The sequence below is a fragment of the Panthera leo genome, chromosome D2 (genome assembly GCF_018350215.1).
Source record: "Panthera leo isolate Ple1 chromosome D2, P.leo_Ple1_pat1.1, whole genome shotgun sequence".
NCBI lineage: Eukaryota > Metazoa > Chordata > Mammalia > Carnivora > Felidae > Panthera > Panthera leo.
This window is the reverse complement of record NC_056689.1, coordinates 1,460,884-1,486,182: the sequence shown is the minus strand read 5'-3', so window position 1 is coordinate 1,486,182 and position 25,299 is coordinate 1,460,884. Positions and strand designations below refer to the sequence as shown.

The following is a 25,299-nucleotide window of genomic DNA, read 5'->3' as shown; positions in this document are numbered from 1 at the left end:
CAACCCATGATGATCCCCCTCCTCAGCTAGTTATCCTCTCCCCAGTGCTGTATTTTTATTCTCAGCACTTTTTGCTGCTATGTTTTATTTATCAGTCTGTTCAACACCTGCACTGAAGTGTAAGCAGCGGAATAGGGTAGAGGAAAAAAGAAGTCCTGAGCACACAACTACCACGCAGGGACGTAGGGAATTTAGTGCAATGGGCTCCTCGGATTAGGAAGTGATAGGAGCAAGGAAATAAAGCTGAAAAACAGGAAAAACAAAACAAACAAAAATCACATATCTGCAATGGTATTTTGCCTCAATACTTGTTGATTGGAGTTCACTTCGTATAGTTATGCGTCACACAGAAAATACCAGGAAAGCGAATGGAGTCTAAAACCCAATACCACATTATGCTAATACTTACAGTTTATTTTACGCAGTTACCTCCATCTTGCAGTGTTTATTTAGGCCCAAGACATTTTGGAAAAAGCTTTCTGGCATCGTAAAAAGAATGTGAGTTTGGGGAAAAGAAATGCTGACATTCTCTGTATCTGACTTCTTTAACAATTCTGAAAGTAGTCTCTCATCTGAATTATTTTTATAAATCGCTACTGGGAGAAGTGTGTGCTATTGTGTGTGACTGGCAAGTAAGCGTGTCCTGAGACGCTGCACAAAAGAGCAGAGTCGAATGTGAACTGGAGATGATGTGTACCAGATGCGCCGACGGCCACGCTGGACGAGCCCGGGCCAGCGCGGTGCTTGGCAGGGAGGCCTGGCGTCCCGTCCACACCTGGTGTTGGCTTCTGGTGATGCACCAGGTTCTCAGGATGGCTGTGCAGCAGTGAGGGAGGGACTGTACGGTGGGCACATTTATCTGTGAGTGCCTCAACGTGCCTCAGTGGGCTGCATCACTACTTGGCGTCCAGCTCCTGGACCGTCCGTGTTTACGAGACACAAAGGGGAAAACCTGGCTAAAGTCAGTGCTTTTCTTTCTAAACGTTTTGAGGAAATGATGCTCAACATCACTCATCATCAGGGAAGCACAAAGCAAAATCACGATGAGATACCACCTCATACCTATCAGAATGGCTAAAATCAACAACAGGTGTTGGTGGGGAAGTAGAGAAAGGGGAACCCTCTTCCACCGCTGGTGGGAATGCAAACTGGGGCAGCCGTTCTGGAAAACAGTGCGGAGGTGCCTCAAAAAGTTAAAAATAGAACTATCCTATGACCCAGCAATTGCACTACCGGGTATTTACCCCCAAAATATAAAAACACTAATTCAGAGATACATGTAACCCAATGTTTATAGCAGAATTATTTACAACAGCCCGATTATGTAAACAGCCCAAGTGTCCATCGGCTGATGAATGAAGAAGCGTAATCTATACACAATGGAATATTATTCACACATAAAGAATGAAACCTTGCCATTTGCAACTACGTGGATGCAACTAGAGTGTACGATGTTAAGTGAAATAAGTCCGTCAGAGAAAGATAAATACCATATGATTTCACTCATGTTTGGAATTTAAGAAACAAACGAGCAAAGGCAGGAAAAGAGAGGGGGCAAACCAAGAAACAGACTCTTAACCACAGAGCACTGATGGTCACCAGAGGGGAGGTCGGTGGGGTTTGGGTGAAACAGGGGATGGGGACTGAGGAGGGCACTTGTCTGATAGAAAAACATAAAAACAAATAAATACAAAAGGGAAAAAAAGAACTCAATTTGCACATTCCCATTCTTCGTTTTCTTAAAGCCCCACAAAGGCAAACAGAAATAAGACTTCAGGGAAACTGCAGCCATAATAACCCACTCCTAAAAACAGGTACTTGGCACGAATTTATATTTAAATCAACCATCAATCCATCAGGACATAATTTCTAAAGTTAGTAACATATAACCTTCCCAGTTTAACCTCCCAACCACCATATGCATAGCGTCATGCTTTTTACCAAACAAGGTGCATTATTTGATGTTTAACCATATAAACACCTTGGGATTATGTTCCTTCAGCCCACGAATTATATTTTAAATACCAAAGACAATTCTTAGGGGCACCTGGGTGGCTTAGTCAGTTGAACGTCCAACTTCGGCTCAGGTCATGATCTCACAGTTCATGAGTTTGAGCCCCACGTCGGGGCTGGAGCCTGGTTCGGATTCTGTGTCTCCCTCTCTCTCGGCCCCTCGGCCCCTCCCTAGCTCTCACTCACACTCTGTCTCTGTCAAAAATAAATAAACTTTAAATATATAAATACATACATACAAACCAAAGACAATTCTTAAAAATGGGGAACAGTGCTGGTAACCCATAAATACTGAAGGGCAAAAACTTAAACAGTGAAAATAACATCACTGTCTCAGCGGTTCTAGAAACACACAGCTAAATTCTCTCATTTATACTGTATTTGGTATAAAGTATATACTTTCGTGTAGTATGTGATATTTAAATACAAACAGTTGACTTGGGAAAATTTTGCTATGGTCTAACACTCAACCCATCGAACTTTGCATGACTTTTTATACAAATCAAAATAAACTTTTAAAATATATGAGTAATACATGCAAAGAGTCAAATGTTCAGACAATAACAAAGATATCGAGATAAAAAGGCTATGATGAAGGAAAAAAAAGTTTTGAGAAAACTTTTAACCCTGATGATAAAATCTTGGGGCGCCCGGGTGGCTCAGTCAGTTAAGTGTCCAACTTAGCTCAGGTCACGATCTCACAGTTTGTGGGTTCGAGCCCCGCATCAGGCTCTGTTTTGGCACCTTGGAGCCTGAAGCCTGTTTCGGATTCTGTGTGTCCCTCTCTCTCCGCCCCTCCCCCATTCACGCTCTGTCTCTGTCTCTCAAAAATAAACCAACATTAAAAAAAAATTAAAAAAAAAATCTTAATGTGTGAGTCACATGGGCTGGAGAGGAAATAACATCTCTTGCCCTTAAATATCACACTTCATAGGTTCTGAGGTTTTTGAGGGAAACTGTACCAAACGTCTACCTCCTCAAGTGGAGGCAGCCTTCATGAGGGAAAGGTCTCACGCGTACGTTAGAAATCTGCAAGAGAAACTGAATGGCAGTATCTTTGGGAGGAAAATCCAAATGAGGTCATTTGAGAGTGGCTGCTCCCGTTTGTCCTAAGATCCGAGATGAGAACTGAGTTTAATATAAGAACCAGAAAAAAACTCTCCTTTTCCTCGCAAAAATACGTTTCCAGGAGAGGATTAGAAAACGAGTTTTACTGTCAGCAGCTCCGACAATTACTGAATATCCAGCTTTTCAGAGACCAGCTTCTTTTCCGTCCAGACCTCTGGCGCCCACTGCACAGGGCGTCGGGACCTTGAGCTGTAAGCTCTCCTTTATCAACTAACCAGTCATTTTCAATCTCGCTGAGCCTCAGTTCCCTTATCTTTAATTTTTTTTTAATGTTTATTCATTTCTGAGAGACAGAGAGAGACAGAGTGCAAGCGGGGAGAGAGGGAGACACAGAGTCCAAAGTAGGCTCCAGGCTCTGAGCCCGACACGGGGCTCGAACTCACAGACGGTGAGATCATGACCTGAGCCAAAGTCGGACACTTAACTGACTGAGCCACCCAGGTGCCCCCTAACTATCTGTAAAATAGGGTAAAGTGTCTTAAAATCTGAACTCTTGACAGATAAAATGAAAGCAGTGTATTTAGCAGGGCGTTTGGTTCCCAGATAGCAGCCTGGATTAACAAACGTAAGGGAGGACATTCCTTTGTGGTTTCAAATGTTCCTCATCAGAACCAACGTGGCCAATGCCTGGCCTCACACATCACTGACGGGTCACTAATTACAGAATCAGCATGAAGGAGCAAGACAGCAAGGAGCCCAGGCCACCCGGGACGTGCGTCCTGGGCGACAGTCACTGCCACGCTCCCCCACGCGGGCAGCTCTTCTCCCGGTCTACACCACCCCCAGGTCTCTGTTCCAAAGGCTGGCTGCTCACGTCTTTGATAACAACGTGATTTCTGCAGTCAGTTTACCTGACACAACAATTTCAAATGCAAGTCCCGTGGAGGCACACGAAAAAGAGACAAGGCACCGGCAGTTGCCCACGTGAGTTGGAGAATCACTCATGATCAGAAGCCACGCGAATCGTCTGTGACACATTATATCACAAAGGCGCACAAGTGGCTCTGACAAACCAGAGTGTACATGGATCATCAGGACACGAAGAAACGAAGTCACGTTTTTCCACACAACGCGCTTGGAAAAAGTACCTTCTAGGAACTCTGCATGGGCAGAAAGGAATCCCAGAGGGGGTAGTATTCTCATGGAGACTTCGGGCAAATTATACAAAAGTCATCATTTCTCCCCTTTCTCACAGCTGACTGGCCAAAACTGGGCTGATAAAAATTTCCTACCTAATGTGTATGCATTCACTTTATATTCCAATTCTCCACACAAAAAAATAGGATTTATAAATGTTTACTATGAATTTTCTGGAGACCTTACATACGGTTTTCTAGAATAGAGTTTTGAACATTGTTCCTTCTTTTTGTGTTTGCTTTTTGTTCAGCTTTGAGAAATAATTGACAAATAAAATTGTAATATATTTGAAGTGTACCGTGTGATGATTTGATACACGTGTACATTGTGGAAGGATTCCCGCCAAGTTGATGAACACACCCATCATCCTACCTATTGACCTTTTTATGGGGGGAAGGGTGCAAAGGGGAGAACACTTATGTTCTAGTCTGTTAGCAGATTCCAATCACGCAACACCGTCATGTGAACTCCACTTATCAGTGCACATTCGATCATGAGACCTTACTCGTCTTGTAACTGACAGTCTGAGCCCTTTTGCCAACTTCTCCCTATGTCTCTCCTCCCCAGCCAGGCAACCTCTATCCTAGTCTCTGTTTCTACAAGTTTGACTTTTTTAGATTTCTCATGATACCTCATGTTCTTCTTAAGATTGCTTTGGTATTCACGATCTTTTGTGGTTTCATAAGAATGATAGGATCATTTTTTCTCATTTCTGTGAAAACCGCTTTTGGGATTGTGATAAAGATTGAATGCAATTTGTAGACTGGTTGGGCAGCATGGATATCTTACGATATTTATTCTTCCATTTATCCCAATCCATGAACATCTGTATCTGAAGCTAAAATGTACGGGTCAAGGAACCAAGGTGTGGTGGTTAGGAGTGACCTATCTCATTATCATTCTCAGGATCCAGCGCATAATCTATACTTCTCTCCCCTATTAAATCAGTCTATGTAAACAGGTTCTGTCTTGGAGGAAGGCCGGGTGGGGGACATTCTTCGTAGCAGAGACTTGAATTTCGACAAATAGAAAGCTATGACAACCAATGGTTATTTGAGTTTCTCCTGCCAGTAGACCGGCAGGTGGCCAAGAGATAAAATACTCTACTACCGGAAGCCACTAACCCTTCGGTCGGGAGGTGGGATTGTGACAAGCAAGGACAAAGGTGGGTGTATCCGGAGCTCAGGAGATTCACTGGGGTCCCTCTTGGGCCATCCAGCCTCCGCGAAGACCTTCAGTGGGCAACTGTAGGAATCACGGTCTGGGAGCACAGAACCCAGATGTCCGTACACACGAATATCTTGATCACTTTGCGGAGCGGGCAACCTAGATCGTCACGTGTGTTGATGCTGGCTGCGGTAAATCTGGAATCTGTGGTACAAAAGGGAAAACCTGAGTGCAATACGAGAACTCCGTGTTATTTCTTAACAGTGCATGTGATTTTACAATTATTATTTAAAAACAAAGAGTTTTTGTAGGTGTGTAGTACAATCCTGAGTGGCTGTGACCTTGCTAAAGCAAGGATGAGCCCTGAGGAGCGGAACGTGAGACCAAGGCGGGCATGGGGTGCCGAGAGGGGGCCGCAGAAGCCGCCGGTGCCCTGCTCGCTCTGCTCTAGCGCTGCCTTGTCTTGTACGGAACTCTGGCAGCTGAACACACTGTGCAAGCAGAGAAAGGACCAGGAGGGTCATCCTCTGAGCAACCCGAACGCAGGACGACCGGCAAACACATATCCAGCCTGGCTTTCCTGCCGCCTGGCACACCGTACACATTTTACACACTGGCCCAGAGATGCGAGCGGTGGTGCCCTGATCACCTGCAGCGGCAGTGCAGGAAGGGCCTCCCTCCTTTCCCTCTCCCGTGCTTTCCACACTCAAGGCCAAAGCTCCAGAGAACCGCCTCCCGAATTACATGTGCTCAGACCCTTATGGCAGGTGGTCTGCTTGAGCCAAAGACAATTTACGCTATGACTGTATCTGAGGGGACTTACTTTTGCCTCCAGCACTTTAAGGAATATCTGGAATAGGAGACAAACATGTTTGACCACACGGCATGTTGGGAAACAAAATTAAGAGCACAGCACTATCGCTTTATTCCTGTTTCCAAATAGGTGTGCGGGACTTGTAAGTATGCTCGCCCCCTTATTAAGTCCCCCAGTTTTGCTGACACTCTTGGCAGCTCTGAAGGCTGGAAGTGGCCCAAGCCGTCTGGTGTGTCCCCCAGCCTTCATGCTCATCCCCTAATTCTTCCATGATCAAGAAGGTGATCTCTCTTGGCTCTTCTGAGGACCCACAGGCGCACGGGAATTACCTCCCCTGGGGCACATTCTGTCCTGGAAACATGATCCCAGGTCTCTCCATGTGTGACAAAGGGAATAGATCGGGATTTTATTTTTTTTAATGTTTATTTATTTTTGGGAGACAGAGACAGCGCGTGAGCAGGGGAGGGGCAGAGAGAGGGGGAGACACAATCTGAAGTGGGCTCCAGGCTCTGAGCTGCCAGCACAGAGCCCGACGCAGGGCTTGAACCCACAAAGCGTGAGATCATGACCTGAGCCGAAGTCGGATGCCCAAGCGACTGCACCACCTAGGTGCCCCTCCAGTCGGGATTATTTTTGTTAGGGTCATCATATTTCCTCCTCTTGCATCCTTTCTGTCCAGGCCAGAAAGCTCTTTATTGTGCAAAATCATTGCTTCCTGACATTCTTATCCCGTTCAGTTCTGCTACCTTAACTGTCTACATCCACCACTGTGAATTGATCTTATTTCTAATAGTATTTCATTGAAACCACAGAACATTAGAGTTGGAGAGACCTTTGTTTCCCCCAGCATATAGATGAGGATAGCGCGGTTCTGACGGCCTAGTTCACGGATGAAGACGGTCGCTCACATAACCTCAGGGAATCACTAAGGAGGACAGTAAGTTCACGACAGAGCTAAGACCTGAACAAATCAGAGTCTGACTGTGTTCCAGGGACGAGACAGACAGAACGTGAAAACACTGACATGGCATGCATATGCAACATGCAGTCGATTTTTCACTCTTAACCAAGCCAGAGGACAGCTGTTAATTCATCAGCGCAATACTTCTAATTGCATTGGTTGTAAGACTCACATGATTGTGAAGATATTAAAATGTAAAAGTGGGCATGTTAGAATTCCGTGATGATTGACATTTACAGAATGTCATGTCCAAGTGGCACACGTATATTACCGAATCCTCACAACTTTTGTTGGTCTGCTCTATTACAAAATTAATTCCTCCTCTATACCAGTAACCCAACACTGAACTACTTGGAAATTATTTCTTCACTCTTTTAAAATTAAGAGTCCAGGGGTGCCTGGGTGGCTCAGTCGGTTAAGCGGCCGACTTCGGCTCAGGTCGCGATCTCGCGGTCTGCGAGTTCGAGCCCCACGTCGGGCTCTGGGCTGACAGCTCAGAGCCTGGAGCCTGTTTCAGATTCTGTGTCTCCCTCTCTCTCTGACCCTCCCCCGTTCATGCTCTGTCTCTCTCTGTCTCAAAAATAAATAAATGTTAAAATAAATAAATAAATAAATAATCTTAAAAAAAATAAAAATAAAATAAAATTAAGAGTCCAAATAAGTCTTACCTGTCATGTCACTACAGAAAATAAATAAATAAATAAATAAATAAATAAATAAATAAATAAATGCCACTGGTTCACACATTTTATTTTGCATTAACATTATCTGGAGTATTTATTAAACAGAGATTCACGTGGGGTGCCTGGGGGGCTCAGTCGGTGAAGCAAACGACTCTTTGATTTTGGCTCAGGTCATGATCTCATGGTTCATGAGTTCGAGCTCTGCGTTGGGCTCTGTGCTGGCAGTGCGAGGCCTGCATGGGAATTTTTCTCTCTCTCCCTCTCTCTCTGCCCATCCCCTGCTCATCCTCACTCTCTCTCTCAATAAATAAAATCAACATTTAGAAAAATCCCACAGACTAACGGCCTTCACTCAGTAATCGGGGGCGGGAACTCAGAATATTCTAAGAAGTTCCCTGCGGATGCTGCTGGTCTTCAGAGGATGCTTTAATTGGCATTTGCTTAACTGTCCTTTTTTACATTTTGTGTACATTAGTCTTTTGAGAGTTAAAAAGTCATCTTGCACGAGCGAGTTATCTAATTTGCGTGTTCTACAGTTTACATAGAGCTCGAGGGAGTATCAGTCTGTGTGCTCTCTGGTCACAGACACTAATAGGTGCTGTGATACGGGCACCGGGGTTCACAGTGTGAGCGGTCGCCTGAGGAGAACGGGGTGCAAACTGGTAAAAAGGGCCACCAAACTTAAGCCTCCAAAGCGCAGAGCAGGGCCCCAGAGGGAGTCGCCTTGAAGCTGTAATAGCAGAAAAACGAACAAAGAACAAGGTGCCGCTGTGCTTCTGCCACGTTTCTGCAACTGGCGGCTCTTCTGTTCATGCCCCATGACTTCCTGAGCGGGTGCAATGTGCCCACCGTCTTGCACGTGCAACAGGCCCCTTTATCCCTTATTTCCCACCCACCACCCGCAAAGGGGATCACATAGTAGAAAGCACACTCTTCTCTGTAGTCACTGGCATTAGGGTGTGAAAGGGAAAACTGTCACCAGAGCTACAGGACCCAGAGAACAAAGGACTCCCTCGTCACAAGTACAGTAGCACATTCTTTAGGCCTTCTAGCCTCCTCCTCTCCCCTACACATACCTTCCAAGACCACTGCAAAGGATGCAGCGCTTCTGACATTAGATAATCTTGTTATTTAAGAAACGGTGAGGGCAGAACACCACAGAGAATAGGTTGGAATAATTTGGTCAGGTCTCCAAAGCTAACATGTAATGAGGCCTTTTCTATTTATCATAACATCCTAGGCAGCTGCCAAATGATCTCATATTTATTAAGTTACTTGTAACTAGTGTATGAATAAGAGACTCAAAGACAGATCCGAAAGCGTAACAGCTTTGGAGTTAGGAATAGGATAGGAAGAAAGAAAAGGACGGAAGGAGGGAGGAGAGGAGGGGTGGAGAAGGGAAGGAAAGAAGGAACCAAACACGCAGACTGAGTCCTAGTTGGGCCACATGTTCTAGGCAAGCTCTTGAGAAATTACTCGAATGTTCACAGCTCCATTCTCTGCTTTTTAAAAACACCTGGTTTTCGAGTTTGTTGTAAACCTTAAATAAGATCAATATGGATCCCATCTGGCGGCATTCTAACAAGATCAACTGTTTCGAGTTTGATGAGAGCTTACAAATATTAATATAGCAAGATACTTGGTGTATATTAAAATTTTACAGCTGCAGCCTAATTACTTGTTTGATGCCTGACCGCTCCAGGATCTTCATCACTTGTCCTGCCCTCTAATAGCAGTGTCTCTGGTATACGTCACAGATCATTTTAAAATTCCTTCTCAAACTGCTGCATCTTATCAAGTATATTTAGTCTATGTAAATTTTTTATTAGCAATTATCTGGACTAATTTCTATCTTATTTTATACATTCCTTTACTACGTATTTATTTTTCTTTTCAGGCTTCTATTGGATAGGATGTTTTTTCCCAGAGACAAAAAACTTTATTACTCACAGCACACTGAGTAGCAAAAGCATCCCGCTCCTCGGGGCCCAGTCCCACGGGGCCAACGTGGAGGGCCCTAGTGTGAGCTACACATACAGTGGGTTTGTCACATCGGAGGAGCACAGGCCATGGGAGGCCATGGGGGTCATCTTTTACAGAAGACAGCGAACAAACCCACTTTCTCCTAGAGAGGTCACTTCCTTCCTCAAGGTGGCTGGCTGCACATACAACCCTGAGAAATCGCCCAGGCAGGGTGGTCGGACTGTGCATTCTTGCCATGCCCAGCAGTGATGCTCAGGCAAGGGCTGTTTGCCTGCCCCAATATCTGACCCTGCACATTCCTGGCGGAACTTGAATATTTCTTCACGTGAGTATACAGCTCCATCTGTCATCCTGATCAATCTGACCAACAGAGAGTCGGGCTAAAGATATTTAATTTGTCCTGCACAGAGTATAATTATGGCTATTATCAACAGTACTTCCAGCAGCAAGATGAGGCCAACCCATGCACCGGCTTCAACCAGGCTGCCCAGTCACTTGTGAGTCCCAAGGGGACGAGTAGGTCTTATTCAGACATCCAGGATATAGTCCAAGGCAGCATTCAGGGATCAGAACAAGACTGTGGATATTTGGAGGGCAGGTCCTGACTGCTCACCCTGACTTCCTGCCAGCTGGGGGCAAGCTACTCCGGGCGCACGCGCACGACTGTTTGCCCCGCGGCTTGGGCTTCAGCAAAAGCAAAAGTTGCTGAGCTTAGAGATGAAATTGACTGAAATGAATCGCAAGGCATCATCTAAGCCATCCCCTGCAAGTTGTAAGGTTTCAAGTCTCCAAAGTTCCAAAATAGGTGCAGGAGGCAGGTTCCATCAGGGCAATGTGTTGCCCTGGTGGGCCGACTGATTCCTGGTGCCTACTACTCTGCCTGCTTCCCAGGGTCCTCTCCCTCAAGTGTCTGCATCAGCTACGTCTCACGGGGGAGCCAGGACGAAGCCAGAAGGACACCCCATGGGGGCTCAGAAGGATGGGGCCAAAAGGACACCCCACTGGGGCCGAAAGGACAGAGGCAGAAGGACACCCCGCAGGGGTGGAAGGACGGCACCGGAAGGATACCCCACGGGGGCCGGAAGGTCCGAGGCGGAAGGAAACCCCTGGTGGGCGGCAGGATGGAGACGGAAGGACACCCCACCGGGGTCGGAAGGATACCAGCGGAAGGATACCAGCAGAAGGACACGACCATACTTTCTCACACTTGGGTCTCTTGTATTTTGCCTGAATCCAACTTATGCAAATGATAGAATTCATTTCTGAATGAATGATGGATTCAGCATTTATACTTCAGCATTTATACTTCAGTTCTCTTTTCTCTATCGTTGCTGACATTAATGAGCAGAAGTGACATAACCAACGGTGCCACATGCGTGAAAACATGAGCTAAAGAACTATCTGAAAATAACAGAAGATAGTGGCATTTCACGTTTTAATAGGATAAGGAAATAAATGGCAACACCTATTATACATTTATAAAGTGTAACAACCTTTAATTATGTATAAATTATAAGCAAACAGAACAGCATATTGATCAAAAGAAATATTTGTGGCTACTATTCATGAACATTACATTTTAACACGGAAAGTAAACTGTTTATAGAATTTTGTTTCCTTTTAGAAGCCTCTTCAAGTATATTCTGTGTTCTATTTTCCATGCTATGATTTCCGAAAATAAAGAAGAATCTCCTTTGTGTACACAGATTTTCTTCATGGCAGTGTTAAACACACAGGCCTCAAGTCCTAAAATAACCAATAATAATTTTTTTTCGGCAGTAAGCAATATTAAAGCAAACTTATTTTCTCTGGGAATTGAAGGGCCAGTTTGTGAGTTTTCTGGATGGTTCTTGCATTTGAATACCATTGAGTTCCTTCCACCTTTATGAGCCTAGTTTATTTTTCTAGTGACCCTGAAGTTGTTTGTGGTGAGTAAGTTAAGGAATTCCCTGAGTTTGCACCAATCAGTTAACAAGGCCCAGGACAAAAGCGCCCGAGAATAGATAAACAGGGCAAAAGTGCCTCAGCATAGTATAAAAGCAGAAAGCTGCTTCCACAGGACTAAAGCCTCCAGAATAGGTAAACAGATAAAACAGGGCATACCACCACAGCAAGGTGAAATTTCCAGGCGCTAATTAGTGAAAGAAAGGAGCCTTGTTGACCCTGCAGTAGCAGGCACCATCTGTCTTAGCCCCTAGACCAGTTAAGATGAACAGATACGCGCCTGGTGTCTGCTGTAAACAGCCATGTGCCCCGCGCCAGAATTTTGTTTTGGACTGACCCAAACCCCTAACACCGCATATCTTCGTAACCCCCTTTCCCTCACACAAGAGTTAATGTTCACGGTTTCACTGTCTCTTTGTGCATGTCCATCACGCTTGTAAGCCTTCTGATCCTAATAAAGACGGAGCAAGGACGCTTCCTCCCGGCTCTTGTTTCCTCCTGGACATTAGCCTCCCTCACAGTTAATTCTGCACCCGATCTCTTGCTGGACAAGAGATTACTCCAGCCTCAAAGTCTGCAACAGTTGTTCACTGTTTTTTTTTTTTCCTTCCATATTTTCTTAGGTTACATTCCTTCCATATTTTCTTATATTACGGCTTTTTCTGCCATATTCTTATAACCTTATTTATCAAAGAATTTGAGCCATATTCTTCTAGGCCAGAATCAAAGGATAGTTGAGGTATATCATATAGTATTATTCTCCAAAGATGCTCCCTGCCAACAATGAGCCTTTCCTCCAGGAAAATGTCCAGAGATGGGTCTGTTTTACCCTCAGGGGAAAGTTCACAGACAACCTGTAACATTCTGTGAAAGGCTGGGGCAGGTGCATATTGATTTAAGAATCAGATTCTGTTTCCTTAGGTCCCAGTAACTTATTCCAGTGCCCTCTTCACTATTTTCACAAGGGCTGCCTGTTGACCTAATCCAAAGTGCTCCAGGTAGCTGTGTCCTGAGCAGGTACAAGAAAACTCTTCTCATGCTCACTTATACTGTATCAAATTTTAAATTACTATCTACACTATAAAACCATAGAGTTAGATAAAACAGAGCCTTTAAAAAACATTTACTTTAACATTCTCATTTTACAGATAAGATGACCGAGTCTCCAAAACACTAGTGTTGTTATTCACCAGGTTTGGAACATGAATCCATGCTTCTCGAAAGCAGAGTCACCACCCCCTGCACTAAGACATGTGCCTTCAGGATGAAATACAGTCTTCAATCACAGCAAGGGAACTGATACGTCCTAGTCATCAATTTCAGTGGTGTAACCATATGTACGCCACATGCAAAAGTGAGAGGGAACAGCTGGCTGGAAAAGAAGGAAGCTCTTACTGCATGAACAGTAAGTGCTGCTGCCGATGATTTCCAGGACAGAACACAATGTAAACAGAGTGCAATAGACAGAGGTATAAGCCAGATGGGGGACTGAGATGTTCCAGGCCCTACTTCCCTCCCTTAAACATTAAAATACACACGCACACACTCTACCAAGACTGAATCGTTAAGAGATAAATCTGAATAAATCTCTAACTAACAGGTTGATTGAATCAGTAATCAAAACCTCCCAACAAAGAAAAGCCCAGCCCAGTGTCTCCAATGAATTCTGCCAAACATTTAAAAAGGAATTAAGCCAATCCTTTTCAAATTCTTCCCAAACATTGAAGAGGAGGAAACACTTCTGCTAGAGATTGTTTGTGTCCTCCTAGAGTTTATATGTTGAAATCTTAACATCCAAAGTGATGATATTAAAAGTTGGGGTCTTTGAAAGGCAATTATTAGGTCATGATGATGGAGACCTCAGGAATGGGATTCTCGCCCTTATACAAGAGAACCCACAGAGCTCCCTCATCCTTCTATCATGTAAGGACCTAATGAGGTCAGGGGTATGAATGAGAAAGAGGGTCCTTGCCAGACACTGAATCTTCCGGCACCTTGATCTTGGATTCTTCAGTCTCAACAACTGTGAAAAATAAATTTCTGTTGCTTATAAGCCACCAGTTCATGGTATTTTTGTTACAGCAGCCTGAACTAAGACAACTTCCTAATTCATTCTATGCAGCTAGCATTACTCTGATATCAAAGTGAGACAAAGAAAAACAGTAACAACAAACCTACAGACAATTATTTCTCATGAACATCGATGCAAGAATCTTCAACAAAATACCATCAAACCAAAATTCAAATTATATATTAAGAGAACTATTCACAAAACCAAGTAGGATTTACTCCTGGAATGCAAAAATGGTTTAACATATGAAAATCAAACAATGACATAAACCACATTAACAGAATGGAATAAAAAAAATGATTATCTCAATTGATAAAAAAAAAAAAAAAAAAAAAGCTCTTGACAAAATAAAACACTCCTTCATGATAAAAGCACTCAACAAACTAGAAGAAAACCCTCTAACAAAATAAAGGCCATATATGAAAAATGCATGGTAACCACCAAATTCAAAAGTAAAAATCTGAAAGTTTTTCCTCTAAGATCAGGAACAAGGCAAGGATCCCCTCTTTCTGCTTTTATTCAACATAGTAATGGAAGTCCTAGCCAGAGCAACTAGACAAGAAAAAGAAGTAAGAGGCATCCAAATAAAAGAGGAAGAAATAAAATTATTTTTGTTCACAGATAACACGATCTTACAGGCAGAAAACCCTAAATATTCCACACCAAAAAAAAAAAAAAAAGAATAAACAAATTCAGTAATGTTACCAAAAAAATAATAAATCCTCACATGTATGGTAAAATATTAGACAATGGTACCATGACCATTCGATGGGAAAAGGGCCCTTTTCAACAAATGGTGTTGGAAAACCAGATACTTGTGTGCAGAAGGATGAAGTTAGACTCTTACTTATACCATATACAAACTGACTCAAAGTGGATCAAAGGCTCAAATCTAAGAACTAATTAAACTCTGAAACTTTTAGAAGAAAACACAGAGGGAAAGCTTCACTACATTTGATTTGGTACTGTTTTCTTGGATAGGACACCAAAATCAAGGCAACAACAAAAAATGAGGTAAGTTGGATTTTATCAAAATTAAAAACACTTAATATTAAAATATTTTTTAAAAAGGTGCATCAGGGCACCTGGGTGGCTCAGTCAGTGAAGCATCTGACTTTTGATTTCAGCGCAGATCATGATCTCATGGTTCATGAGATCGAGCCCCTCATCAGGCTCTGTGCTGTCAGCACAGATTCTCTCTCGCGCTCCCTTTCTCTCTGCTCCTACCCTGCTCTCTCTCTTAAAATAAATATACATTAAAGAAAAAATATATTTGTGCATCAATGGCTGTAATAGAGCAAAAAGGTGACTCATGGAATGGGAGAACATATCTGCATATCATATATCCAATAAGAGATTAATACAGAAAATCCAGAGCTCCTACAATTCAGCAGCAAAAAATCAAATGACCTGATTAAAAAACAGTCACAGGACTGAACAGACATTTCACCTAAAAAATGACCAACTAGTTAGTATATGAAAAGATGCTCGACACTGGTCACTGGTAATTGACGGGGAAACGCACATCAAAACCATGAGATACTACTTCATACCCATTAGTGCGGCTATTATCAAAAACAACAAAAAAAGCTAGAAAGTAACAAGTTTTGGTGAAGATGTAGCATAACCGGAACCTCTGTGCATAGCTGGTGGAAACGTAAGATGCTGCACCCACTGTGGAAAACAGTATGGTAGTTTCTCCAAAAATTGAGCCTAGGATTACATTATCCAGCAATTCCACTTCCGGAATTTCAGGAGAAGTGAACACAGGGACTCCTATGGATATTTGTACGTACACATTCATAGCAACGTTGTTCAAAAGAGCCTAAACGTGAAGCAACCTAAGTGCCCACTGATGAATGAACAAACACACAAAATGTGATACATACATACAGGAGGAGAATGTTATTCAGACTGAATGAAGAAAAATTTGACATTGAAAACACCGTGCTAAAAGTAAGCCAGCCACAGAGGAACAAGTGTTGTGGGATTCTACTTATATTCAGTCTCATAATAACTCTAAATATATTAAGTCTCATAATAAGTCTCATAAATTCAGAGACACAAAGTAGATGGTGGTTGTCAGGGGCTGGCATACCGTTACTGGGTAAGGAGTTTCGGTCTGGGAACATGAAAAAGTTCTGGAGGCAGACAGTGGTGGCTGTTGTACAACAGTGTGACTGCACTAAACGCCACTTAATTGTACACTTGTAGTTAGAATGGCAAATTGTGTCATGTATGCTTTTCCACCATAAAAAAATTCCAACATCTGAGACGCCTAGGTGGGTCAGTCGGTCAAGCATCCAACTCTTGATCTCAGCTCAGGACACGAAGTCACAGTTCACGAGTTCAAGCCCCGCGTCAGGCTCTGCACTGACAACGTGGAGCCTGCTTGGGATTCTCTCTCTGCCCCTCCTTGACTGTCTCTCTCTCAAAATAAACATTTTTTTAAAAACTGCAAGATCTATATATTTCAAAATGTTACGTTGTAGTACGAATAACCTCTCTCCTTCATTTGGAGATTTCCTGCAAGGCTGCATCTGCCCTAATTCGTGTGCAATTTTAAACATATCTTGACCCGTGCCTGGCTTGAACCGAGTCCGAGCCCCTGAGAAATAAGGTTCACGGGTTATAAGAAGAATAAGGAAAGAAACAACTCTCAGGTACCTGTAACGCGAGGGGCAGTGTATTCTGTAGTAAGAATACACAAATAAGGAAGAGAGAGTGTCAGCGATAATTTCCCTAAAACATGGGGAGTGCCAGGTGGAACCGGGCCCGGGGCGCGGAAGGTCACAGGAGCAATCTTGGGGCTCTGCTCTGAGATGCGCCAAAGATTGCTGAGGTAAGAACAGCTTTTCAAAAGGTTTGTCAAAGCGTCGCAAATATATTACATATTTTTAAGGTAACAATCATAAAGTTGTGATAGTTTCACTGTCTATAAAACAACTTCTAACTGCTGATAAATGTGTACTCCACTGAAGTGTTATGAAAACATCAGTGGAAACACCGGAGAGGAGAGAGTACCAATTAGGAACAGACACGATCAAAACATTTCATATTTAAAGTTTTCTTGCATTTCCACCCCAACAGGTTGCCATGGCAACTCAGTCATCTGGAGATCCTCCGAGATTAGATTAAAACACCATACTGTTCAAAGTCAACATTTTCACTTTTACTAATTATACTTTTAACAAAAAGATGACAATTATTTGAGATTCATTAATTTTTTTAAAAGATACTGTTGCTCATAGGGAAAGTCTTGGAGACCACTGAGGTCAGGAAGAGTCTGTGACAAACGGCCGCCCCCGAACCCTCACCACCACCCCCCCCCAACAGCTCTCAGCCCCCCACCCATGCGGGCTGCAGGGGGAGTCGGTGTGGGCTGGCTGAGGCCTGGGGAGCGCAGAGGGGGCAGAGACTTCATCACAAAGGAAATATCAAACAGAACAGGACCAGGACCGCAGGTGAGACACGTGACTTCCGGAAATCAGAGCAAGGAGGAAGGAGCTCTTAGCTTTCAGAAGTCTTCCCAGGAGCCCCCGAGTCCAGGCCCAGCACGTGGGCCTGGGGACCGTCGGAGGGAACTCGCGGGGCAGAGGGTCACAAGCCCCCCGGGAGGCTATACCTGTGTCACCGTGGGGGAGACGCAGCGACGGAGCAAGCCCGGGACCCGAGGCGCCTGTCACTGGTGTGTCACTCGGACGTGTCGCCGGGGCCCCAGGTGACAGGTGAGCACATCACACACCTGGTTGCAGGGCAGGGCCCGGCCGGGAGGTGTGGGGTGCAGCCGTCCCTCCGCTTGGTTCCCCTGGGACGCAGGGACGTCAGAGGCCCCACGCGCTCCTGGCTGCTCCCGAAGGGGCAGGGCTGAAGGTTCCGGGGGGGGGGGGGGGGGTGGGGGGGGGGTGGGGCGCACCTGCCTCCCCAGGTGAGGAGCCACAGCGGCATCCGAGCCCAGCGTTCCAGTGCCGCCCGCAGGCTTGTCTCCCAAGAGGAAGATGCGTGGAGTGACAAGGGACAAGTGGCCGTTTCCGGGCACACGATCCTGTCACCGCAGACACCTGCCCGGGCACCAGGAGCGGATGCAGACGGCGGGGCCAGCAGGATCACGTGCCTGCCACCTGACACAGCTCTGTCCTCGCTCGGCGCAGGAGCACGGTGGGGGCCTGGGCAGGGCCACCGGCAGGCCTGGACTCCCGTCTCAGCCGGGCTGCACCCGTGGGGCCTCACTCGGCGCAGACGAGCTTCAGGTCCGGGGACATCTCATCACGTTCTACTTCTGCCTACGACAAACTCCGGCAAGTCGGCTCTTCGGAGACGGAAACGTGCACTCCCCGATCAGGAGGTGTGCCCGTCCTGCACAACTCCGCAGGTGCGTGTGTTACACACTGCGCTCGCACAAGCCCGCCGTCACACCTCCTCCAGCACAAGTTCCACTGCCTCAGGACCACCCCCTCGGCCTCAGGCTGCGTCTCCTGCCACCACCGCGTCCTGTCATCCCACCAGGCCCCAGCCGTCCCGGGAGACCAGGCCCTCCCTTCCCTCCCGCCTCCCCAGTCCTGCTCAAAACGGGTCTGTCCATGGCTTCCGGGTCTCCAGCCCGGCAAGCCGGTAGCGCCGAGTGTGCCAAGATCGTCATGGGAATCATGCAGCGTTTCTCACGAAACAGCCCCTAAATCCACTGCGTCATAATCACGGGAGGGGGTTGGCAAATTTGCAAAATCTGAACAGGGGATTGGGAACTGGAATCTTCAGAGACAGCTGAAATCGACATTTTAAAAAAAACACGTCTGGGCCACTTGGGTGGCTCAGTTGCTTGGGCGTCTGACTTCGGCTCAGGTCGTATCTCACAGCACATGAATTCGAGCCCCTCCACGGGGCTCTGTGCCGACAGCTCGGAGCCTGGAGCCTGGAGCCTGCCTCGGATTCTGTGTCTCCCTCTCTCTCCGCCCCTTGCCCGTTCCTGTTCTGTCTCTGTCTCTCAAAAATGAATAAATGTTAAAACAAAACAAAACAAACAACAACAACAAAAACCTCAACATGAGTTTACTGCACATCACACTTTAAGGTTAGCTATCTGTCTCCCCAGATAACACATCTGGGTCACTGCAGGGAGTCACTGTATGTGCCAGTGACCCGTGGAAAGAAACCAAGCTCGATGGCCCCGAATATCCCGACTGCTGCTACAGTCGGTTTGTTTCTGTAGGTGAAACCACAGATCATCAGTTATTTATACTATAATCGGTAACAACGCGATGTAACTAGTTAATGCCTAAAACCATTAAATGTCTATTACCTATGAACTGACTAATAATCCTGATTTAAAACTGTACACCAAAAAAAAAAAATAAATAAAAAAAAATAAAACTGTACACCACAGGGGCACCTGGGTGGCTCAGTCGTTAAGCGTCCGACTTCGGCTCAGGTCATGATCTCGCGGTTTGTGGGTTCGAGCCCCGCGTGGGGCTCTGTGCTGACAGCTAGCTCAGAGCCTGGAGCCTGTCTTCAGCTTCTGTGTCTCCCTTTCTCTCTCTGTCCCTCCCGTGCTTTCTCTCAAAAATAAATAAAACATAAAAAAAATTAAAATTTATGCTGACAAAACTGCTATTTTCACTAAAATAATCTAAAAGATGACAAAATCAGTATGAAAATAAATGGATAATAGTTTAAACATCTATTTGCTTTTGTCTCTTACCTTCCAACTCCTTTTTTAAAAATCTTTTTTAATGTTTATTTTTGAGAGAGAGCCAGAAACAGACAGGGGGAGGGGCAGAGAGCAAATCTCCATGCAGAGCGTGGGGCCTGTGACCCGGGAATCATGACTCGAGCAGAGATCAAGCATCAGATGCCCAACCCCCGGGACACTCAGGTGCCCCAAGGATGGAGAGTGTTCATCCACATTCCTGCCAAGCATGTATACTTCTGTGGGGACAGAGATACCTGGAGGAAGACAGATTTTTAATTTTTCTGTAATTTTTTATTATATATAATTTCATATACTTAACCATCTAGGAAATATTAGATAGGCTTCACCTGACATTGAACAAAATGAGTGCACTCTGTTCTTAATACAAAATTTAAAATGAGCCAGGCTGTCCATTCAGCTTCCTTAGAGGTAAACTAGATTCACAGATAAAAAATAGCAGACCATGGATAGCAATCAGTCCTACGATGAAGTGAGGAAGGTTTCCCGTAGCTTCCGGGTGACTTCATGATTGAAATAAATGACTCCTTAAGAAATAACACAAGATAAAATTAAGCTATAAAGAAAGAACAATGCCTGCCTTCAGTTTAGAATTTATGTAAATGCACATACACTTAAAAAATATGACACTCAAGATACTTCGCCAGGAAAAACAAAACACAACACTAAACAGCTTTACAACTTAAGTTTCCAAACTAAAATTAAATATTATAACCTGTCTGACCACAAAAACTGATTTTATGGATGAGTCACTTAACAAAGACATCTCCCTTAAATCGTGCTCTTGTTGACTGGGAACCAAGGTCTAGAGACAGGTGAACTACAAGGCAAAGGCCACACCTTCTCCCCCGTGGGCAGAGTGACCCCCGCAGCAGCTATACAGGCTGCCGAGGAGGGGCCCTGTCTCCAGCAGCACCTGCACGTCTGAGAACCACCCAAGACCGGGGGAGGGACAGGACAGGGAAAGAGGAAGACGACAGTGGCAAAGCGCCGTGAAGAAACGGGCCTCATGCCATCTGCTTCAGTACGTCAGCAGCAGGATGGCCCTGGGCCCCTGGAGGATACCACACCAGGCCCAGAGGGACCCCCAGAGCCCCAGGCGCCTAGCCCACAACTGCCCGGGCTCTGCCACCAGCTCCCTGTGCGCACGCGTCTGCCAGAGGAGTCAAAGGAGAAACACGCTCCAGCTACGGAGCCACCTTCCAAAAGAAACAAGGTTCCTAATGGCCAAACCGTTGAACTGTAAGATCCACGGTCAACAGAAAACCCTACTTAAGGACGGTGACTGATACTTCAGAGGCTGAAGCACAAGTGCATGTCTCCCAACACTGTGAACGATCCCAGACACGTGGTGTCACAGACAGTAATCCTCCAGCAACACAACTCAATGGTATGGAAAACTGCAATCCGATAACAAATTCAGAACAGCAGTCATGAAGAAATTCAACAAGCTCCAAGAAAACTCAGAACAGTAATTCAGTGAACTCAGGAACAAAATTAATGAACAGAGCACTTCTTTACAAAAGAGAGTAACATTATAAGGCAGAACCAAGCAAATCCTGGAACTGAAGAATTCAGTAAAGGAGGGGAGGAAGGAAGCATCGCTCCAGACAGAAGAAAGAACAAGTAACCTCGAGGACACAGAGAGAGTGCAGCTCAATGAGGAGGCGAACGAAGATTGTAAAGTAGGGCAGAAACCCTACAAGAGCCATCAGTTTCCATCAGAAAGGTCAAAAGGGCAAATAGAAGAGTGACTGGTATACCAGAAGGACAAGAGAAGGGGACAGTCTACTTAATAGCTGGGAACTTCCCAAACCTGGGAAGAAATTGGCACAGGTTCACAAAACTACTAGAACACCCTATTATCTCAATGTGAAAAGACCTCCAAGACACATTACAATGAAACTGTCGAAAATCAACGATAAAGAATCTTTCTTTAAAATTTTTTTAATGTTTATTTATATTTGAGAGAGAGAGAGAAAGAGAGAGAGCACGAGCACAAGGCAGGGAGGGACAGAGAAAGAGGGAGACACAGAATCCAAAACAGGCTCCAGGCTCCGAACTGTCAGCACAGAGCCCGACGCAGGGGCTCAAACCCACAAACCCTGCGATCATGACCTGAGTCGAAGTTAGATGCTTAACAAACTGAGCTATCCAGGCACCCCTCAATGATAAAGAATCTTAAAGGCAGCCAGGGAACGTAACCCTTAAAAAGAACCCTGTTAGGCTCTCAGCAGAAGCCCTACGGGCCAGGAGAGAGTGGAATGGCACATTCAAAGTGCTGACAGAGAAAACTGGCCAGCCGACTATACTTTACGTGGCAAAACCACCCTTCAGATACGAAGGAGAAATAAAGGCATCCCCAGATAAATAAAAGCTGAGGAAGGTTGCCAACCACAAGAGTTGACTTGCAAGAAATGCTAACAGGAGTTCTTCAAGCTGAAATGCAAAGGTGCTAATCGGTGACACGAAATCAGGACAGTGCACTGCACTTGGGTAGGTGAGAAGTAAACAGCCAGAATTAGAAAACTAACTCTGTATTGGAAAAGCACCGTGGCCACTTAACTACAGTAAAAACACTCTATAATGTAATAAATTCACAGCATAAAATAGGTAAACTGTGACATTAAAAACATAAAAGAGGAGGAGTAATAGGGTGGAGCCTTTCCAGGGGAATGATGATAAGCTGCTTTCAGCATCAAAGAACTTTTATCTGAGATGTTTTACATAAACCTCATGGTAACCACAAAGCAACAATCTAGATTCACAAACCATTAGAAAAAGAGGGCACTGAACACATTACCACGGAAAACAACCAGAAGGAAAACAGTAAGATGGCGTTTCCAAGTCCTTACACATCAATAATCGCTCCAATGTAAGGAGACCGAATTATCCAGTCAAAAGACACAGAGTGACTCAACGGATAAAAATAATAAGACCCAACTCTAAGCCGCCAAAAGAGACTCGTTTCAGCTCTCCACACGAATGGCTCAAAGTGAAGAGATGGAAGAAGATACTCCGTGCAAGTGGAAATCAAAAATACAGCGAGGGCAGCCATACTTACATCAGACAAGACAGACTTCAAGCCAAAAACAGTGACAAGAGACAAAGAAGGCTGCTATATGACGATAAGAGGGTCAATACATCAAGAAGATAAAATGATCATAAACATATAGGTACCCACCATTGGGACACCTAAGTACGGTAAGCAAATACGAACAGATATGAAGGGAGAAATAGACGATAATACAAAAATAGTAGTGAACGTCACTACTCTGCTGTCAGTTATGGATAGATGATCCAGACAGAAAATCAACAAAATAAACACTGGAAATGAACCACACTTTATACCAAATGACTTAACCGACACAGATACAACATTCCATCCAATAGCATCAGAATACACATTCTTCTCAAATGCACCTGGACCAGATTGTGACAGGACACAAAACAAATCTTAGCAAATTTAAGGAGACTGAAACCATACCAAGGTTTTGTTTTTTTTTTTTTTTCCTCACCACAATGGTATGAAGTAGGAATCAACAAGACAAAAGGTAGAAATTCTACAAATATGTGGAAACCGAACGACACACTTCTGAACAACCAGTGGGTCAAAGGAAACATCAAAAGGGAAATAAAAAATTATCTTGAAACAAAGGAAAATGGAAATATATCAAATCTTATGGGATGCTACAAAAGCAGCTCTGAGAGGAAAGTTTAGTGTTATGTGCATCTGTTAATTAGATCTCAAATAAAAACCTAATTTTACACCTCAAGGAACTAGAAAAAGAACAAATTACGTCCACAGTTAGCAGAAAGGAGATAATAATGATCACAGTAGAAATCAGTGAAATAGAGACCAGAAAAACAATGGAAAGGATCAATGAAATTAAAAGCTGGTTTTTCAAAAAGGTAAATAAAATTGACAAACCTTTTGCTAGACTAATTAAAAAAGGGAGAAGACTCCAATAAAATTAGAAATCAACTGACACTACAGAAATACACAGGATCTTAAGAGACTACTATAAACAATTACATGCCAACAAATATAACCTACAAGAAATGGATGAATTTCTAGTAACACAGCGTATGCAAAGACTGAATAAGGAAGAAACAGAAAATCTGAACAGACCAATAACTAGTAGTAAAGTAATTGAATCAGTAATCAAAAACCTAACACAGAAAACTCCAGAACCAGGTGATTTCACTGGTGAATTCTACCAAAATTAAAGAAGAATTAACACCAAGTCTTCTCACACTGTTCCAAAAAAGTTAAAGACCAGGGAACACCTCCAAATTGATTCTATGAAGCCAAAATTACCATGTAACCAAAGTCAGAAGAGAACACTACAAGAAAGGAAAATTAAAGACTAACATCCATGATGAATATAGATGCAAACATTGTCAATAAAATATTGACAAACTAAATTCAAGAACACATTAAATAACATAAAAATGATTATATACCATGACCAAGTGGGATTTATCTCTGGATGCAAGGATGGTTCAAACACATACAAATCAATAAATGTAATACAGCACATTAACAGAATGAAAGATTTAAATAATCACATAATAACCACAATAGATGATGAAAGGGCATTTGACAAAATGCACCATCCTTTCATGATAAAACTCTTAACAGATTGGGTACCAAAGAAACATGACATATAAAAGGCCATGTATAACAAACCCATAGCTAACATTACACTCAATAGAGAAAAATTGAAAGTTTTCCCTCTGAGATCAAGAAAAAGACAAGGATGCCCACTCTCACCCCTCTTAATCAATACAGTAATGAAGTCCTAGCTAGAGCATTTAGTCAAGACAAATAAAAGGCATCCAAATTGGGAAAGAAAAAGTAAAACTGTCATTATTTGTGAATGATTTCATTTTGTATATACAAAATCCCAAAGACTCTACCAAAAAAACTGTTGGAACTTCAGTAAAGTTGCAGGATATAAAATCAACATACAACAATCAGTTGCAACTCTATATACTAATGATGTAACATCCACAAAAGAAATAAAGAAAACTATCCTATTCACAATAGCTTCAAAAACAATAAAATACCTAGGAATAAATTTGATCAAGGAAGTGAAAATCTGTACATTCAAAAATACAAGACCTTGCTGGAAGAAGTTGAAGAATACACAAACAAATGGAAAGACATCTTGTACGTGGATTGAAAGAATAGTTGAAATGCCCGTACTACCCAAAGCCATCTATAGATTCAACACAATCCCCATCAGAATTCCAATGGCTTCAAGTAAACTAAAAAGAAAAAAGAAAAAAATCCTAAAATTTGTATGGAACCGCAAAAGGCCCCGAATAGCTAAAGCGATACTGGAGAAAGAACAAAGCTGGAGGCACCTCACACGTCCTGACTATACTACAAACCACAGTAATGATACAATATGCCACTGGCATAAAAAATAGACACGTAGACCTAGAGAACAGAATACAGAGCTCAGAATTAAACTTCCACACGAAGAGGTAACAAGCGTGGTGAGGATGTGGAGAAAAGGGAACCTTTCCGCTGATGGTGGGAATGTACATTGGTTCAACTCCATCTCTGTGTGTACACCCAAAGGAAATGAAAACGGGGTGTCCAAGAGAGATCTGCACTCCCCTGTTCACTGCAGCATTCGTCACAATAGCCAAGATGTGGACATAACCTAAATGTTCATTGTT

At 43.9% G+C, this 25,299-nt stretch overlaps 1 protein-coding gene across 1 annotated transcript in view; it reads right to left on the bottom strand.

Moving 5' to 3' along the window:
- Positions 1-5,057: 5,057 nt before the first annotated feature.
- ZWINT (ZW10 interacting kinetochore protein) overlaps positions 5,058-25,299 on the bottom strand; it is a 32,012-nt gene continuing 11,770 nt past the window's right edge. Inside the window, exon 9 of the mRNA XM_042908687.1 lies at positions 5,058-5,649. The gene's annotated coding sequence lies outside the window, so the exon portion shown is untranslated. The remainder of the gene's footprint in view (positions 5,650-25,299) is intronic.